We start from the raw sequence: 21,074 nt of genomic DNA on the forward strand, positions 1-21,074 counted from the left end.
CTATAACAGGAATACCACAAGTGGATGGCTTTAACAAACAAGTTTATTCTTAGAGTTTAGGAGCCTAGAAGTCCGGATTCAGGGCACCAACTCTAGAGGAATTCTTTCTCTCTGTCGGTTCTGGGGAAGGTCCTTGTCATTGGTCTTCCCCTGGTCTAGGAGCTTCTCAGTGCAGGAACCCCTGGTCCAAGGATGCTCACGCTCCTCCCTCTTTTTCTTTGTGGTATGAGGTACCCCCTCTCTCTGCTTGCTTCTGTCTTTCATATCTCAAAAGGGACTGCCTCAAAATACAAACTAATCTTGTAGATTGATTCCTGCCTTATTAACTTAACTGCCCTCTAACCCTGCATCATTAACATCATAGAGGTAATATTAACAACACATAGGAAAATCACATCAGATGACAAAATGATGGACAATCACACAATACTGGGAATCATAGCCTAGCCAAGTCGACAAACATTTTTGGGGTACACAATTCAATCCATAACAGGCTGCAAACCAAAGGTTAGCAGTTCAAGACCACAAGCCATCCATTGGAAACCTTATGGGACAGTTCTACTCTGTTCTATAGAGTTACTCTGAGTCTGAATAGGCTCCATGGCAACGGCTTTGGTTTTCTAAAATATTGCTGGAGACTAAAAGGTCCTTGTCTTAGTCAGGGTTCTCTAGAGAAACAGAGCCAGTAACATAGATAGGTAGGTAGAGAGATATACCTGAATGGTTGGCATCTAGTTGATTCCTACTCATGGCAACATCACATGTTTCAGAGCAGCACCGTGCTGCGTAGGGTTTTCAATGGCTATAATCTTATGGAAGTAGATTTCCAGTCCTTTGTTCTGCAGCACTGTGGATGGATTTGAATCACCAACTTTTCAGTCCGTAGTTGAGCACAAACCATTTGTGCCACCCCAACACAAAAACCCGTTGTTATCGAGTCAGTTCCAACTCATGACAACTCTATATGTTACAGAGTAGAACTGCTCCGTAGGTTTTTCTTGGATGTAATCTTTATGGAAGCAGATCACCAGGACTTTCCTCTGTAGTATTGCTGTGGGGATTCAAACTGTCAACGTTTTGGTTAGTAGCTGACGCACACAGTTTGTGCCACCCAGAGACCATATATAGAGAGAGAGAGAAATTTATGTTGAAAAATTGGCTTACATGATTGTGGGGGCTGGCAACTCCAAAATCTATTGGTGGTAGACAGGCTGGAAATTCCAGTAGTCTTGTGTCCCAAACTGGTAGGTCAGGTAGTAGAATAGAGAAAGGAATTCTAACTATTTGTAGACAGAATTCTCCCTTGGGAAACTTCCACCTTTGCTCTTAAGGCCTTCAACTGATTGGATGAGGCCCACCCACATTATGGAGGGTAATCTGCTTAAGACCAACTGATTTAAATGCTCATCACATGTATATACTTCCTTACAGCATCTAGACTAGTGTTTGACCAAACAACTAACTGGGCACCATAGCCTAACCAGGTTGACTCATAAAATTAACCACCACAGCCTCCAGGCTAAAAATCATATCAATGCTCCCAAAACCATGGCTAATGGATCTTCTTTTAATGTAAATATTGCAAAGTGGTCATGTATATCAGCATTCTTACAAGTATGAATCACCAAAATCAGATAACCTCCTAAATAAAACCCAATCACAAGCCTTCTCAAGAGAATGAAGGTTTAGTGAGCTCAGGAGAAAAGGCCTGGGCCCATTCTGGACTCAAACCAAGATGGGCCCTGCATGCCAGAGAGAAGGGGAGCTGGAGAAGTTGGAGAGGGTGAAAGGGAAGTAGGAAGACCCCAAAATCACTCATCCTCTTCTTCATGGTTTTATCAAAATTTCTATCAATCCATACAACTGTTGATGCTGGAAATCTCCCACTCATCTCTGGCTCATGGTGATGAATTCTTCATCAGGGAATTAGAATAAGACGGGGTTCTGTTCCAAAGACACTAGCTATCATGTCAGTTCTGGCATGTCTAATACCTCTGTTTGTTTTTTTTTAGTTTTCATAGCCTGCCATATGGCAGTGTTTCGAACAGTAAACCATAACATTGAACATCTGCGAGTGAACATCTGAGATGCCGTCATCACCAAATTACGTGCTGCAATGTTGTATGTAGTAAATATTACCTAGTGATAAGATGTCCAAAAAAAAAAAAAGATGGTCATAACTGTGGCTTGTCGTAAATTGAATGCTTTGTAAGTTGGGGACTAGCTGTATGGCCAAGATTCGTTCTAGACTTACCAGTCTCTGGTTCTGTGATGCTTCTAGTTTCCAAAAAGTCACATATTATCTTCTGGAGAAGCTCAGAGAATCTCAAAAGGGAGGCCTACTGACATGGTACGAACAAAATGGAATCATTAGTGATACATGGTATCAAGCCACCGAAGAAGGAAGGGAGCTTTTAGTAGGAAAAGTAAAAGGATTATACATCATTTAAAAATAAGTGCTTTTCATGTGTTATTTAATTCTTACAATCCTTTATTATCCACATTCTGCCAGTCTGTTGTACTGTGGTGGCTTGCACGTTGCTATGCCATTGGAAGCTATGCCACAGTATTTCAAAAACCAGCATGGTCACCCATGGCAGACAAGTTATAACAGCTTAAAGACTAGGACAGGGTAAAAAGAAAAGCCTGCCATTTTACTTCTGAAAATTAGCCAATGAGAACACATGGATCACAGCAGAGTATTGTCTGATATAGAGCTGGGAGATAGGCCCCCTAGGTTGTAAGTCACTCAAACTACACAGTGGCCATACAATGGACTCAAGCACACCACAATCATGAAGATGGCACCAGACAAGGCAACATTTCGTTCTGCTGTACCTGGGGTGATCATGAGTCTGAGTTGACTCAACATCTTGTAACAACAACATAGAGTTGAGGAAGCTATTACACCTAGAGGTTAAAAAAACAAAACCAAACCCACTGCCGTCAAGTCGATTCCAACTCATAGCAACCCTACAGGACAGAGTAGAACTGCCCCATAGAGTTTCCAAGGAGCACCTGCTGGATCCGAACCGTCAACCTCTTGGTTAACAGCTGTAGTGCTTAACCACTATGCCACCACGGTTTAGTTAGGGATGTTCAAAATCTTCCAGCTGGTTAAGAGGAGGAGCTAGACATGCAATCACTGTCCTCTCTGAGAATCTGCTATCTCTCTCTTCTCTTTCTTGAGTCATTTCTCCCTTGGGTCTTTCTTCCCTCTTCTTTTCCAATGCGCTTGTAGGATGACACTGGGTACATCTGGGTTGGGAGGTATCCAACGAGCCCCAGGAAAGGGAGCAGGAGTGAGGCGTTTAGGCAGCTCAGTTCCAGGAATCAAGGCTATCTCCTTTGCATCCAGTCGCTTCCTTCTCTGATAGTAGAAGTTACAAGACAAAGGGGCAAAATACTTGTTGCCATTCCTCTCTTCCATGCCCATGGCAGCCCACCAGCTTCTTGCTGAGCCAGGACAAAGCCTCAGAATCTGTCAACACTGTGCTCTAGGCAGCCAGAACCCATCAACTGAAATTGGCAATCAAAAGGGAACCGTTTTGGAGTCACTGGGTGGCACAAACTGTTAAAAGCTCAACTACTAGCCGAAAGGTTGGCTGTTGGAACCCATCCAGTGGAAGTCTTGGAAGACAGGCCTGGCAATCTGCTTGCCAAAGGCCACAGCCTTGAAAACCCTATACAGCAGTTCTACTCTACACGTGGGGTTGCCATGAGTCAGAAATGATGTGACAAACCCATAAACATGGAAAATGGAGCTGTTTTGCTATCCCTGTCCTTATATACAGCTTGTTTCCTTTTAAGCCATCTGAGACCCATTTATGATCAGGCATAACATTAACATAGCAGTAAATAACAAGAGCAGCAGCAAAGGTGTGACCAGCTCATCACAGCCAGCTCTGCTCCCATACTTCTCCAGTCCCAAGTTCTTCCCCGGGTAATACTCTCAGAGCACCTCATTCTGCTACATGGGTCAATTCACTATAGGGGGTAGGAGAAAAAACACCTGTGTAAAGAGCAAAGCTTGCAGGTGAGGAAACACCTGTGCAAAGAGAAAAGCATGCAGCTGGGGTATCTTAACCTCAAGGTAGTGTTGGGTGCTAGTCCCACACTCTGACTGGCGGGGATTGGAGCATTTGGGAAAACTTTTCTAGTTGTACTTCAGCCCCACAAACCAGCCACACAATCTTGCCACCAGCCAGAAGCAGGACCTCTGGAACCCAATTACAGAGAACACTCTCAATTTTTCCAAAACATTGTTCCTCTTTTTAAAGGACCAGTGGGCAACAAAACTTGGGATTGCTGCTCCCCACCCCCACCGACCACCACCACCACTCTCCATTCTTCCCCCCAGGCCTCCTCTAACTGCTCAGCTTAAAGAAAGGGAAAAAAGTGAAGGGCCAATAATGCCTGCAGGAAGTGTTGAATATCAAAAGGTTTGAAACTGATTTGCAGACGAGTTTGCAGAAGTGCCTGAGAAGTAATTCCAGACATTTGTAGAGGAACTATTTCAGAAGAAGGAGGGGTCTAGGAGGAGAGGATGTTGTTGTTGTTAGGTGCTGTTGAGCCAGTTCCAACTCATAGGGACGCTATGCACAACAGAACGAAACACTGCCTGTCCTGCACCATCCTCACAATTGTTGCTATGCTTGAGCTCATTGTTGCAGCCGCTGTGTCAGTCCATCTCGTGGAGGGCCTTCCTCTTTTCCGCTGACCCTGTACTTTGCCAAGCATGATGTCCTTCTCCAGAGACTGATCCCTCCTGACAACATGTCCAAAGTATGTAAGATGCAGTCTCTCCATCCTTGCATCTAAGGAGCATTCTGGTTGTGCTTCTTCCAAGACAGATTTGTTCGTTCTTTTGGCAGCCCATGGTATATTCAATATTCTTCACCAACACCACAATTCAAAGGTGTCAATTCTTCAGTCTTCCTTATTCCTTGTCCAGCTTTCACATGCATATGATGCGATTGAAAATACCATGGCTTGGGTAAGGCACACCTGAGTCTTCAAGATGATATCTTTGCTTTTCAACACTTTGAAAAGGTCCTTAGCAGAACATTTACCCAATGCAATGCGTCTTTTGATTTCTTGACTGCTGTTTCCATGGGTGTTGACTGTGGATCCAAGTAAAATGAAATCCCTGACAACTTCGATGTCTTCTCCATTTGTCACGATGTTGCTCATTGGTCCAGTTGTGAGGATTTTTGTTTTCTTTATGTTGAGGTGCTATCCGTACTGGAGGCTGTGGTCCTTGATCTTCATTAGTAAGTGCTTCAAGTCCTCTTCACTTTCAATAAGGAAGGTTGTGTCATCTGCTTAACACAGGTTATTAATGAATCTTCCTCCAATCCTGATGCCCCGTTCTTCTTCATATAGTCCAGCTTCTTGGATTATTTGCTCAGCATACAGATTGAATAGGTATGGTGAATGGATACAACCCTGACACACACCTTTCCTGACTTTAAACCAATCAGTATCCCCTTGTTCCATCTGAACAACTGCCTCTTGATCTATGTAAATCTTCCTCGTGAGCACAATGAAGTGTTCTGGAATTTCCATCGTTCGCAATGTTATCCATAGTTTGTTATGATCCACACAGCCAAATGCCTTTGCGTAGTCAATAAAATGCAGGTAAACATCCTTCTGGTATTCTCTGCTTTCAGCCAGGATCCATCTGACATCAGCAATGATATCCCTGGTTCCATGTCTTTTTCTGAAACCAGCCTGAATTTCTGGCAGTTCCCTGTCAACATACTGCTGCATCTGTTTTTGAATGATCTTCAGCAAAATTTGCTTGCATGTGATATTAATGATATTGTTCTATAATTTCCACATTCGGTTGGATCACCTTTCTTGGGAATAGGCATAAATATGGATCTCTTCCAGTTGGATGGCCAGGAAGCTGTCTTCCATATTTCTTGGCATAGACAAGTGAGCACCTCCAGCGGTGCATCTGTTTGTTGGAACATCTCAATTGATATTCCATCAATTCCCAGAGCCATGTTTTTCACCAATGCCTTCAGCGCAGCTTGGACTTCTTCCTTCTGTACCATCGGTTCCTGATCATATGCTACCTCTTGAGATGGCTGAACATCGACTAATTCTTTTTGGTATAATGATTCTGTGTATTCCCCACGTGTCTGTCAGTTTGTCATACCGTGGAGGCTTGCTGTTGCTGTGATGCTGGAAGCTATGCCACCAGTATTCAGATACCAGCTGAGTCACCCATGGAGAACAGGTTTCAGCTGAGCTTCCAGACTAAGACAGACTAGGAAGAAGGGCCCGGCAGTCTATTTCTGAAAAGCATTAGCCAGTGAAAACCCAATGGAGAGGGTGTAGGAGACAGAAAAGGGGTTTGACAACAATCCTTGGTAACAGCAGATACAATGGGAGTCTCTCTTTATCTTCAAGAAAAATCAAGTGTTGTGGAAGGTGATGGTATGTCTTAGGAAGCAACATATTTGTGTTCATTTCTTTGCCTTTTAACTGTTTTCCCTCAAGGGAAGATGTTAATAAAGCAGTGTGGATTGGGTTTGGGGCTTTTTTTTTCTTTTAAAGTGGCTACAAAAAAATTAAAAAACCTGTTGCGGTGTAATCCACCAGGCAAATCTTGGGAGCCCTATGGGGCAGTTCTACTCTGTCCTTTAGGGTCGCTATGAGTCGGAATCAACTCGATGGCAACAGGTTTTGGTTATATTGCTGTCTAGTAGATTCCGACTCATGGAAACCCTATAGGATGGAGTAGAACTGCCCCATAGGGTTTCCAAGGAGTAACTGGTGGATTCAAACTGCCAACCTTTTGGTTGGCAGTCAAGCTTTTAACCACTGTGCCACCAGGGATCCTTTAAGTGGCTAGCCAGCTGTATATAATATATGTAGAGATTTAATTCCAAACTTCCTTTCTCATGTGAAACCCAGAATGGTAATGATAGATCTCTTTAGGAAAAGTGAAGATTTTTTCACCCTTAGAACATAATTTAAATAAAACTATAGGAAAAGAAGATGATGTGGGGGAACAACAGCCACTGTGACTCTGGCAAGATCCTTAAAAAGAGGAAAACAGACATGGGCAGGAGCCGACAAAAAGGCCCAGAAAAGATAATGAAGGAAGAAAAAAGCAGGAGAATGCCTGGACATTCGGATTTGCCATTTGTTTACTCTTTCTTCTCACCTCTTGTGGCAAGATGGAATCCAAGAGAATTGGCTGAATCAAAAGCAATCTCACTTACATGAAATATCTGGAATAGGCCAGTGAATAGGAATTGAAATTGACTCAACGGCAATGGGTTTGGTTTTTGTTTTTTTTTAACTGAGATCAAAGTATATTAGCGGTTACCAGGGGTAGGCAAGTGGGAGAGGAGAAGGAAGACACAATGCTTAGGGTACACTGCACTTCTATTAAGGGTAATGAATAAATTCAAGGATTGTTAAGGCTATGGTTGAACAACATCCCTCCCCCTACCAAAAAAAAAAAAAAAACATTGCCATCAAGTTGATTCCAGTCATAGCAACCCTATAGGACAGAGCAGAACTGCCCCAAGGGGTTCCCAAGGAGCAGCTGGTGGATTCGAACAGTTGACCTTTTGATTAGCAGCCATAACTCTTACCACTGTGCCACCAGGGCTCCTGAACAACACAGTGAACATAATGTTACTGAACTGTACGTGTAAAGACTGTTGAAATGGCAAATGTTTTGTTACCTATATATTTACTACCAAATTAAAAAAAAAAAAGTCAGACACTGATGTTTTAGCTAGCAAGTGGAACGGGATGTTCCCTCAGCAGCAGCTGTATTCAAGCACCTACTTGCTAACTCAGCTCATACTTCCTGCCATGACAAATTGGGGAGATTAGAAAAAGAAAGTAGTAGTCATAAAGGGATCAGAGGAGATGCTGTCAGGTCAGCCCTCACCTGACTCTGGTGAAAGGCCAGTGATGGGAAGGAAAACTACTCAGAATTTATGATGAGACTCAGAGAGAGCTATTCAAGAAGAAAACACCCTTTTGTACTGCCTGGGGCCTTGTGGGTAGGCTTCTATTTTGAAGCCCTGGATTCTCAGATAAGTAAACTGTTGCTTGCAAAAGTAGCCTGATTACCCATCAGGCAACTTTCATGGTTTTTCAGTTCATTAGGAGAAGAAAGCCACTAAGCATCTTGACATGATCTGGGGGCCTCAAGAATGCAAAAAAAAATCTACATACTCAGCAATGCTTAGTGGCAGCTCTTGAGTGGAAGGAGGGACAGACTGGGAACATTGGCAGGCAATAAAAGCTGAGTTCCTGAACTTACATGGAGTCCCAGTTTAGTGCAAATGGTTAACACACTCAGCTACTAACCGAAAGGTTGGTTGTCCAAGTCCACCCAGAGGCACCTCAGAAGAACAGCCTGGTGATTTACTTCTGAAAAATCAACCGTTGGAAACCTTACGGAGACCAGTTCTACTCCAACACACACAGGGTTGCCATGAGTTGGGCAACTGATTTTTTGAAGTTTATACAGTGGGCTTTTACATCCTATTATGTATACAAAGATACTGAGCAAAGATGTTGAGTTTTCCATTGTTAGTGTCTTAACCTCTCTAAAACAAATAATAAATGAGAAAGAAAACCTGAATAAACAAAATCTCCTTTACACTAGTTCAGTAAAGAAACAACTATACATTTAATAAAAAACTGCACACCAACAAACTGATAAACATAAAAGGAAAGATACTAAAAAAGACCAAAAAAAAAAAAAAAAGACGGGGGGATTATAGATAAAGCGCCATATTTCCTACAAACAAATATGCAAACAAAGTAGACCCAGCAAAAGGCACTGCAAAAAAAAGGAGAAGGAAGCTAAACAATGGCTTTATTGATTTAAGACATGTGGATTTCATTAGGAAAGCTGAATGCATAAAAATGGGTTGTGATATCTGAAACGAGGCAAGAGCAAAATTGGGTCACAGAGCGCCTCGGACAAAAGGAATGATGAATCTTTATTGGGTAATTGGACTCTGAGGTAGGAGGAAAAAAAATAACTCTTTTCTTCCCCAACTCCCCTTTGGATAGTTTTTAAGCCTTCAAAAGTAAATCTACATGTTGAGCTGAAATGGCAAATCCCAGGGCCCCACTCTCTGACACAGCGTCGGCACTGCCAAAGAGTTCCTGAGCCAGAAACTAGAGAATCTTCGGGAAAAACATTCACGCTGATATAGAAATAAATAACGTCGAGATCAAAGCCATGCATGTAAGATGTCCCAGTGGTCCCAGCGCAAAGCTTCGGCTGAATTTGAAAACAATAAAGTAGCAATAATAATATTTTTTTCACTTGGATAGATGTTTTCCTCTTAAGAGCTCTTAACCCATGGCAGCTTATATAAAGCTGATATGCTGCTCACGTGGGAGCCTCCTTTTAAAAATAATGGACACAGAAACAGGAATGACTGAACCGCTCAAATGAAAAAGTTGTATCTCAACCAGTACGTGGAAAGTGTGATGGAAAACCTTTTGGGTAAACTTCTTAATTCAATTTTGACATTTTTGGACAAGGGTAAAAAAAATTTAAGTACGAGAAATGGGGTCTTAAATCCTTGTATCTTTCTTTTTGTCCTCTTCCTCCTCTGCATTTCTTTTCTAGAACTTTCTCACTTTTTCTTGTGACCTAGCTGCCTTTTTCTGTTTCTCACCCAGAAGTATGATTTTATAAATTGGCTGTTCTCTGACACCCTTGCACATCCCATCTCCCCAGGGTCCCATTCCCCTAGGAACCAGCCCAGGGTAGGGCTACTCATATCAACCAACCCTCAGGAAGGAGTTATTGGCCTAGTGTTTTATCCCTATCAGATTTAAAAAAAAAAAAAAACTTGCCACAGAGCCAATCCTGACTCATGAAGGCCCATGTGCGTCAGAGAAGAGCTGTGCTCCGTAGTGTTTTCAGTGGCTGATTTTTTGGAAATAGATGGCCAGGCATGACTTCCAAGGTGCTTCTGGGTGGACTCAAACCTCCAACCTGTTGAATGGCACCTAAGTGCATTGACTATTGGCTCCACCCAGGACCTCCATATCAAATACTACCCAGAATACTACTTACACCTAAATCCTTGCCTTAGATACATTTCAATATTTAATATTATACATTGAGCTAAATAACTAAGGAAGAATTCCTTTTTGTTGTTGTTAGGTGCTGTCGAGTCGGTTCTGACTCATAGCAGCCCTATGTACAACAGAACGAAACACTGCCCTGTCCTGTGCCATCCTCACAATCATTGCTACGTTTGAGCCCATTGTTGCAGCCACTGTGCCAATTCCTCTCCTTGAGGATCTTCCTGTTTTTCACTGATCCTCTACCTTACCAAGCGTGATATCCTTCTCCAGGGACTGCTCCCTCCTAATAACATGTTCAAAGTACGTGAGATGAAATCTCACCACCCTTGCTTCCAAAAAGCACTCTGCTTGTATTTCTTCCAAGACAGACTTATTCATTCTTCTGGCAGTCCATGGTATACTCAGTATTCTTCGCCAACACCATAATTCAAAGGCATCCATGCTTCTTCAGTCTTCCTTACTCATTGTCCTGCTCTCACATGCGTGTGAGGTGATTGATTGACCATAGCTTGGGTAAGGCGCACCTTAGTCCTCAAAGTGACATCTTTGCTTTTCAACACTTTAAAAAGGTCTTTTGCAGCAGATTTGCCCAATGCAATACGTCATTTGATTTCCTGAGTGCTGCTTCCATGGGTATTGATTGTGGATCCAAGTAAAATGAAGTCTTTGACAACTTCAATCTTTTCTCCATTTATCATGATGTTGCATGGGCCAAGTTATGAGGATTTTTGTTTTCTTCATTTTGAGGTGCAATTCATACTGAAGGCTGCAGTCTTTGATTAGGTTGTTAATCAGTCTTCCTCCAATCCTGATGCCCCGTTCTTCTTCATATAGTCCAGTTTCTTGGATTATTTGCTCAGCATACAGATTAAGTAAGTATGGTGAAAGGATATAACCCTGAGGCACACCTTTCCTGATTATAAACCACACAGTATCCCCTTGTTCTGTTTGAATCCCTGCCTCTTGACCTATGTATAGGTTCCTCGTGATTACAATCAAATGTTCTGTAATTCCCATTCTTCGCAATGTTATCCATAATTTGTTATGATCCACACAGTCGAATGTCTCCGCATAGTGAATAAAACACAGGTAAACACGTTTCTGGTATTCTCTGCTTTCAGCCATGATCCATCTGACAAGAGCAAAGATATCCCTCCTTCCATGTCCTCTTCTGAATCCAGCTTGACTCTCTGGCAGGCCCCTGTCGATGTACTGCTATAACTATTTTTTGAATGATTGTCAGCAAAATTTTACTCGTGTGTGGTATTAATGATATTGTTCAATAATTTCTGCATTCTGTTAGATTGACTTTCTTTGGAAAGAGGACAAATATGGATCTGTTCCAGTTGATTGGCCAGGTAGCTATTTTCGAAATTTCTTGGCATGGATGACTGAGCACTTCCAGTGTTGTATCCATTTGTCAAAACACCTCACCTGGTATTCTGTCAATTCCTGGAGCCTTGTTTTTTACCAACGAGTTCAGTGCAGCTTGGGCTTCTTCCTTCAACACTATCAGTTCTTGATCATATGCTGCCTCTGAAATGTCTGAGCTTCGACCAATTCTTTTTAGTGCTGTAACTCTGTGTACTCCTTCCATATTCTTTTGATGCTTCCTGCATCGTTTAATATTTTCCCTGTAGAATCCTTCACTATTGCAACTCGAGGCTTGAATTTTTTCTTCAGTTCCTTCAGCTTGAGGTACACCGAATGTGTTCTTCCCTTTTGGTTTTCTATCTCCAGATCTTTGCACATGTCATTATAATACTTTACTTTGTTTTTTCAAGACACTCTTTGAAATCTTCTATTCAGCTTTTTTACTTCATTTCTTCCATTTGCTTTAGCTACTCTGTTTCCAAGAGCAAGTTTCAGAGTCTCCTCTAACATCCATTTTGGTTTTTTCTTTCTTTCCTGTCTTTTTAATGACCTTTTGCTTTTTTCATGTGTAATATCCTTGATGTCATCCCACAACTTATCTGGTCATCAGTTATTAATGTTCAATGCATCAAATCTATTCTTGAGATGGTCTCCAAATTCATATGGGATATACTCAAAGTCATATTTTGGCTCTCGTGGACTTGTTTCAATTCTTCAGCACCAACTTGAACTTGCATACGAGCAATTGATGCTCTGTTCCACAGTCTGCCTCTGGCCTTGTTCAGATTGATGATATTGAGCTTCTCTATAGTCTCTTTCCACAGATGTAGTTGATTTGATTCCTGTGTATTCCACCCAGTGAGGTCCACATGTATAGTCATTGTTTACATTGTTGAAAAAAAGTATTTGCTGTGAAGGAGTTGTTGTCTCGCAAGATTTTATCCTGCAATCTCCGGCATCTTTTCTATCACCAAGGCCATAATTTTCAATTACCAACCCTTCTTTTTGTTTCCAAATTTTGCATTCCAATCACCAGTAATTATCAGTGCATCTTGATTGCATGTTTGATCAGTTTTAAACTGCAGAAGTTGGTAAAAATCTTCAATTCCTCATCTTTGGCATCAGTGGTTAGTGCATAAATTTGAATCACAGAAGTATTAACTGGCCTTTCTTGTAGGCTTATTGATATTTTCCTATCACTGGCAGGAGCCCTGGTGACACAGTGGCTGCTATCCAAAAAGTTGGCAGTTCTAATCCACCAGCTGCTCCTTGGAAACCTTACGGAGCAGTTCTACTCTATCCTATAGGGTCACTATGAGTCGGAATAGACACAATGGCAATGGGTTTGAGTTTTGACAGCATTGTACTTCAGAATAGATCTTGAAATGTTCTTTTTGAAGATGAATGGGATGCCATTCTTCTTCAATTTGTCATTCCTGGCATAGTAGATGATATGATTATCCAATTCAAATTGGCCAATACCAGTCTATTTCAGCTCACTAATGCCTGGGATATCTATCTTCAAGCATTCCATTTCATTTTTGATGACATCCAATTTTCCTAGATTCATACTTCACACATTCCACTCTCTGATTATTAATGGATATTTGCAGCTATTTCTTCTCATTTTGAGTCATGCCACATCAGCAATTGAAGGTCCTGAAAGCTTGACTCCATCCAAGTCATTAAGATCGACTTTACTTTGAGGAGGCAGCTCTCCCCCAGACATATTTTGAATGCATTCCAACCTCAGGGTCTCATCTTTCTGCATTATATCAGATAATATACTGCTACTATTCATAAAGCTCCACTAGTCAGTTTTTTCAGAAGTAGACTGCCAGGTCCTTCTTCCTGGTTTATCTTAGTCTGGAAGCCCTGCTGAAACCTGTTCACCATGGGTACCCTGCTGGTATTTGAAATACTGGCAGCGTAGCTTCCAGCACCAAGCAACACACAAGTCGCCAGAGTACAACATACTGACAGACGAGAAATAATTTACTAACAAAAAAAATTTTAATAGTGTTTTATGTCTTAGAGCACTAAATGGTTTCTAGAATGCCTGGTTTGTGCAAGGTGGCCCGATACACCTTTGACATTATAGAAGTTATGTATGGAAAAGTGCAGGGGTAAGAGAGGCTGGAAAACAAGGCAGGAGGCCATGTGAAAGGCCCCAACACCAGACCAAGGAGTTTACACTCAATTCCATGTGTAACATGGAGTCCCTGAAAGCACAGTAAATGTCTTTTCAGACTCACATATGAGTGTGTATGTGAGTATGTGAGTGGTTGTATGTGTGCTAGGTGTGAGTGTGAGGGTGTATGTGTGAGTCTGTGTATATTTGTGAGTGTGCATATGTGCATACATGTGGCTATGTATGTGTGTATGTGTGCGTATGCATATATTTCCCAGTATATTTGTGGGTATGTTTGTGTGGGGGGTATGTTTGAGTGTTACATGTCTGAGTGTGTGTGTTAACATGTATGAATGTGTGTATGTGTGTGGGAGTGTGTGTATGTGGGGGTTGGTAAGTGACAGTGATGGGCTAGACAGAGTGGAGGGAGAACTGAGCTTTCTGAAGTGGGGACTTTGTGGGCTGTGATATCAGACAATAGTTAGGCTGACTTGGACAGATCTCAGCTTTGGAAGGGAGGGCTGCCCATCCTCAGAATCTCTACTGCTCCGGAGCAGACACTTCCTGACCTTCCTGGCCATCTGTCATCAGAGGCTGTCGTTTCACCCTGCGTGCTTCTGCCCTGAGGGAGATACAGTTGTCCTTTTCCCTCCCTCTTCTCCACCCCATGCCCCGTCTTTCTTTTTTTCATTGTGTATATATAAACCATACCCATGGCCGTTGAGTGGATCAACTCACAGTGACCCTATAACACAGCGTAGAACTGCCCCATAGGGTTTCCAAGGAGTGGCTGATAGATTCAAACTGCCAACCTCTTGATTAGCAGTCAAGTTCTTAACCACTGAGCCACCAGGGCTCTTTCTCTCTCTCTATACACACATACTCATTGTTGTTGTTGTTAGGTGCTATCAAGTCAGTTCTGACTCATAGCAACCCTATGTACAATAGAATGAAACACAGCCCAGTCCTGCACCATCCTCACAATCGTAATCATGCTTGAGCCCATTGTTGCAGCCACAGTGTCAGTCCATCTTGTTGAGGGTCTTCCTCTATATTGCTGACCCTCTACTTTACCAAGCAAGTTGTCCTTCCCCAGGGACTGATACCTCCTGATAACATGTTCAAATTACGTGAGATGAAGTCTTACCAAACTTTCTTCTAAGGAACATTCTGGCTATACTTTTTTCAAGACAGATTTGTTCGTTCTTCTGGTAGTCGACATTCTTTGCCAACACCATAATTCAAAGGCATCAATTCTTCTTTGGTCTTCCTTATTTATTGTCCAGTTTTCACATGCATATAAGGTAATTAAAAATACCATGGCTTGGGACAGGCACACCTGAGTCCTCAAAGTGACATCTTTGGTTTTCAACACTTTAAGGACATCTTTTGCAGCAGATTTGCCCAATACAATACTTCATTTGATTTCTTGACTGCTGCTTCCATGGGTGTTGATTGTGGATCCAAGTAGAATGAAATCCTTGACAACTTCAGTATTTTCTCATTTATCACACGCATATATATATCTCGCTGGTGTCACAAAGGTTAAGGGCTCAGCTGCTAACTGAAAGGTTGGTGGTTTGAACCCACTCAGCAACTGCATGGGAGAAAGACCTGGCGATCTGCTCCGTTAAAGACTATAGCCTCAGAAGTCCTATGGGCAGTTCTATTGTGTCAAATGGGATCACTGTGAGTCAAAAATTGGCTGGCATACAACAAAAACATACACATATATACACATGTACACATATGTATATTCATAGACATGTATACGTGTAGGTACATATGTGCACATATGCATATATATACATATATATATACGCACATGCATACATACATACAGGTGCGTAAATTGAGTTGCCATTGAGTCTCTTCCAACTCATACTGACCCTGTAGGACAGAGTAGAACTGCCCTACAGGGTTTACAGGGAGCGGCTGGTAGATTTGAACTCCCCACCTTTTGGTTAGCAGCCATAGCTCTTAACCACTGCATCACCAGGGCTCTCTCTCTCTCTATCTATATATGTATGTATTTTAAACAAATAACACAAGAAAGAGATATGTTATAGGGTTTTATTTGGATCCTATTCATGGTATCAGGATCTTGATAGCAATGTGACCTTGAACAAGTTATATAACTCATTTCATCATTCTACAAATATTTACTAAATGCCTGATGTATGCCCAACACGGCTACTCGCTGGGGATACTTTTATGAACAAAAACGAGGTGGAGCTTAGTGTCTAGTAGGGGAGCTAGACATTAGAACAAATCATACAAATACATAACTACGTGTTGAGAAAAGCACCATGAAGAAAAAGTACAAGGGGGTATGAGAGAGTGTATTTGGCAACCCTAATTTTAAATGGGGGGATTGGAGTAAGTTTCCTCATCTGTTAATCAGAAGTATTTGTGCTGAGCCAATGGGGTTGCTGTGAAGATTTAACAGGATTGTGCATGTAGCACAGTGCCTGATAGAACAGTGGTTATTATTGTCGTGGTGGGGGTAAAACTTTCACGCATGCATTCTCTTGTCTCACGTATGGACAGAGGAGGAATGACACTGGATACCAGGGGCTTCTCTCTTGAATGGAATGGCAACTCATGCCCAGCAAGGCCAGGCAACCTGGACCAATCATTGAACCCTACAAGGAGTCAGCGAGCTGTGGTCCCCTGGCGGAACACAGCCCCCTTAGAAGACACTAATAAGCAAAAGTACCCAAAGGCTGGAGAAATGAATGGGGAGAGTCACTCGCAGAGCTGGGCTGGAGAACCCCACCAGCCTGCCAGCCCTGCAAACCACAGGACGGTGTTCCTCAACCCTTGTGCAGACACAGCTCTAGGTGCTTTGCCACCAAGGTGCTAATGCACCATCGTGAAAGGTAAAGATGACGTGTGTATGACAGAATCTGAACAACACTTTCCTTTCCAAATTATAAGTATCTCTCCAGTCAAGCCCCAATCTCCCTTGCTTCTGAAGGGTTCAAAGGAGCTGAACAGGATTTTTCCATTACCTGGGCAACTCCTGGTGACGAGCAGATACTCTCGTGTTGACAGAATCATTCCGTCTTGAAGTGAATCCTAGTGGTTTTCAAAAGTTGATGCGGCTCCCACATCTGTACAATTCTGGGAAGGGGTTATATATCTAGCACATCTGGCCAGCAAGGTGTCAGAACAGAATGTGACCAAGGGCCGGCACAGGAGCCAGACTGCCTGGATTTGAAGCCTGGGCCCAGCCCAGCACTACGAATTGTATAATTTGGGTCATGTCTCTTCAACTCTGTGCCTGGACTTCCTCACATGTAAAATTAAAAAAAAAAAGATTGTGCATATTCATGAGGTTCTCATGAGGACCAAATCAGTTAATATATGCAAATATAATAATATATGTCATTATGTTAACATATGTAAATGTATACTATATATAAAACACTTACAGCAACACCTGGCACATAGTAAAAAAAAAAAAAAAAAGGCACATAGTAGCACCCAACAAATATTAATCTATTTTAAAATGAAGGACATACATCAGCATATGATTAAATGTAAAATTAAAAAGTTTATATCCTCACAAAACACTGAAATAATTTTGAACTGATTGTTATAAAGAAAGCAAAAACGTCCACTCTCAAAAAGAGTGTCTTAGAGTCATTTGTAAATTAAATATAAATTTTCTTCTTGAAAAATAGAAAGAAAAAAATTTTAAATACAACAACCCTCAATCTCAAGAAAAGATGAGATCTAGAAGCAGTCTGAAGAGGTTTGCAAAAGCTGTGTCCCAAACCTCCATCTGACAGACTCCATAGCCAGAAGGATAGGGAAATCAGGTCCTACTCAAGAAGTGGGTGTCCCTGCATGGAGGAAATGGTTAACACGCTTGGCTGCTAACGGAAAGGCTGGAGATTCGAGTCCACCCAGAGACACCTCTAAAGAGAAGCCTGGCAATCTAATTCCGAAAACTCAGCCATAGAAAACCCAAAGGACTACACTTTTACTCTGACACACATGGGGTCACCACGAGTGGGAATCAACTCGAAGGCAGCTTTTTTTTTTTTTTTTAATTCAAGAAGTGAAAGGTAAAACTTAAAATGCCCAATGATGAACCAAAAAATGCCAGTATTGCTAAAGTTCGGAGGTTGAGATTTGGAGATGTTATAAGAGGAAAAGAAAGTGATTCCTCTATTATTATATACTTGTGAAAAAAATGCTCCTATTGTTGAACAAAAAGGCATTGTTTGTCTTAGAAAACCTCATTGCATGGGTTCTAAAAAACCAAAAAGGAAGGTGGGGCCAAGATGGCGGACTAGGTGGACGCTACCGCGGATCTCTCTTGCAACAAAGACTCAGAAAAACAAGTGAATCGATCACATACATAACAATCTACGAACTCTGAACAACAAACACAGATTTAGAGACGGAGAATGAAAAAATACGGGGAGACAGCGATTGTTTTCAGAGCCAGGAGCCAGCGCATCAGGCAGGTGACCTTCGGAGCCCGACTTGGGGCAGAGCCCAGGGGGGCAGACGGCACAGACAAGGGGCCCAGCCCCAGCCCCCGAACTCATCCCGGGAGCGAGCCCAGCCGGTTGGCGCGGGCGGGCGGGAAGCTTGCGGGGCGCAAGCGTGGGGACCAGCTACATTTCCCTGAATTGACCCGGGGGGGGGGTCCAGTCGTTCGTGCGGGAGGCGCCCACCCAGTTCGAGCGAGCGGCGTGGCGCGCCGGAGGGAGAAGTCCCCAGGAGGCAGTGGCTGGTCTTGGAGCGGGGAGAGCGGCGTCCCAGCCGGGACGTGCAGTCGCACCCGGTTCTCGGGAGTGGCGCGCGACAGGGCTGGAGGGACGGGAAGCCCCCGGGAGGCAGCGACGGATTTTGGAGACGGGAGTGCACCATCCCAGTAGGGGAGCCTTCACCTTGGGGGTGGGGCTGACAGCGGAGGATCTGACTGTGACGCCAGCGGGCCAGACCCCCCGGGGGCAATCTCCACATACCCAGTACATATAGGCGACGCGCCCCGCGGAAATCTCAGATATAAGAGTCATTCCAAGTAAGACAAACAACTCTGGCTATGTTCTGAGGTGCTACACTCCTAGCTCTCTGGTCCCTCCCCCACCCTCCCCAGGCGGCTCCATTAACATCCGAAAAGCCTGAGCCAGAGGGAGAACTCTGATAGGGATCTGACTGCATTTTTTTTTAGCGGATTTTCTGGAAAAACTAGTTTCCCAGTGATGGCTCGGAGACAGCAGTCCATATCAAACCACAAAAAGAAGCAGACCATGACAGCTTCTCCAACCCCCCAAACAAAAGAATCAAAATCTTTCCCAAATGAAGATACAATCCTGGAATTATCAGATACAGAATATAAAAAACTAATTTACAGAATGCTTAAAGACATCACAAATGAAATTAGGCTAACTGCAGAAAAAGCCAAGGAACACACTGATAAAACTGTTGAAGAACTCGAAAAGATTATTCAAGAACATAGTGGAAAAATTAACAAGTTGCAAGAATCCATAGAGAGACAGCATGTAGAAATCCAAAAGATTAACAGTAAAATTACAGAATTAGACAACGCAATAGGAAGTCAGAGGAGCAGACTCGAGCAATTAGAACGTAGACTGGGACATCTGGAGGACCAGGGAATCAACACCAACATAGCTGAAAAAAAATCAGATAAAAGAATTAAAAAAAATGAAGAAACCCTAAGAATCATGTGGGACTCTATCAAGAAGGATAACTTGCGAGTGATTGGAGTCCCAGAACAGGGAGGGGGGACAGAAAACACAGAGAAAATAGTTGAAGAACTCCTGACACAAAACTTCCCTGACATCATGAAAGACGAAAGGATATCTATCCAAGATGCTCATCGAACCCCATTTAAGATTGAGCCAAAAAGAAAAACACCAAGACATATTATCATCAAACTCGCCAAAACCAAAGATAAACAGAAAATTTTAAAAGCAGCCAGGGAGAAAAGAAAGGTTTCCTTCAAGGGAGAATCAATAAGAATAAGTTCAGACTACTCAGCAGAAACCATGTAGGCAAGAAGGGAATGGGACGACGTATACAGAGCACTGAAGGAGAAAAACCGCCAACCAAGGATCATATATCCAGCAAAACTCTCTCTGAAATGTGAAGGAGAAATTAAGATATTTACAGATAAACACAAGTTTAGAGAATTTGCAAAAACCAAACCAAGGCTACAAGAAATGCTAAAGGAGATTGTTTGGTCAGATGACCAATAATATCAGGTATCAGCACAATACAAGGTCACAAAACAGAACGTCCTGATATCAACTCAAATAGGGAAAGCACAAAAACAAACAAAGATTAATTCTAAAAAATAAATAAATAAACAAAATAATACACATAACAGGGAATCATGGAAATCAATAGATAAAAGATCACAATAATCAAAAAGAGGGAATAAATATAGGAGGCATTGAACTGCCAGATGGAGAGTGCTACAAGGCGATATAGAAGGACACAAGTTAGGTTTTTACTTAGAAAAATAGGGGTAAATAATAAGGTAACCACAAAAAGGAATATCAACTCCATAACTCAAGAAAAAAGCCAAGAAAAACATAACGACTCGACTAACACAAAGTTAAACATTATGAAAATGAGGATCTCACAATCTACTAAGAAAAACATCTCAGCACAAAAAACTATGTGGAAAAATGAAATGGCCAACAACACACATGAAAAGGCATCAAAATGACAGCACTAAAAACTTATTTATCTATAATTACGCTGGATGTAAATGGACTAAATGCACCAATAAAGAGACAGAGAGTCACAGACTGGATAAAGAAACACGATCCATCTATATGCTGCCTACAAGAGACACACCTTAGACTTAGAGACACAAACAAACTAAAACTCAAAGGATGGAAAAAAATATATCAAGCAAACAATAAGCAAAAAAGAAGAGGAGTAGCAGTATTAATTTCTGACAAAATAGACTTTAGACTTAAATCCACCACAAAGGATAAAGAAGGACACTATATAATGATAAAAGGGACAATTGATCAGGAAGACATAACCATATTAAATATTTATGCACCCAATGACAGGGCTGCAAGATACATAAATCAAATTTTAACAGAATTGAAAAGTGAGATAGACACCTCCACAATTATAGTAGGAGACTTCAACACACCACTTTCGGAGAAGGACAGGACATCCAGTAAGAAGCTCAACAGAGACACGGAAGACCTACTTAAAACAATCAACCAACTTGACCTCATTGACTTATACAGAACTCTCCACCCAACTGCTGCAAAATATACTTTTTTTTCTAGTGTACATGGAACATTCTCTAGAATAGACCACATATTAGGTCATAAAACAAACCTTTGCAGAGTCCAAAACATCGAAATATTACAAAGCATCTTCTCAGACCACAAGGCAATAAAACTAGAAATCGATAACAGAAAAACTAGGGAAAAGAAATCAAATACTTGGAAAATGAACA

At 42.0% G+C, this 21,074-nt stretch overlaps 1 long non-coding RNA gene across 6 annotated transcripts in view; it reads right to left on the reverse strand.

The window, feature by feature from the left end:
- LOC135232547 (uncharacterized) overlaps positions 1-21,074 on the reverse strand; it is a 90,857-nt gene that overhangs the window by 49,355 nt on the left and 20,428 nt on the right. For 3 of the 6 annotated variants that reach the window (XR_010323091.1, XR_010323092.1, XR_010323087.1), the window contains exon 3: positions 2,255-2,342. The exons of 1 other annotated variant lie outside the window; for it this stretch is intronic. This is a non-coding gene — a long non-coding RNA (uncharacterized LOC135232547). Of the gene's footprint in view, positions 1-716; positions 1,067-1,164; positions 1,242-2,254; positions 2,343-21,074 lie in introns of all 6 variants that reach the window. 2 more of the 6 variants (XR_010323090.1, XR_010323089.1) reach the window with 2 other exon arrangements.

This window comes from Loxodonta africana, chromosome 1 (genome assembly GCF_030014295.1).
Source record: "Loxodonta africana isolate mLoxAfr1 chromosome 1, mLoxAfr1.hap2, whole genome shotgun sequence".
Taxonomy (NCBI): domain Eukaryota; kingdom Metazoa; phylum Chordata; class Mammalia; order Proboscidea; family Elephantidae; genus Loxodonta; species Loxodonta africana.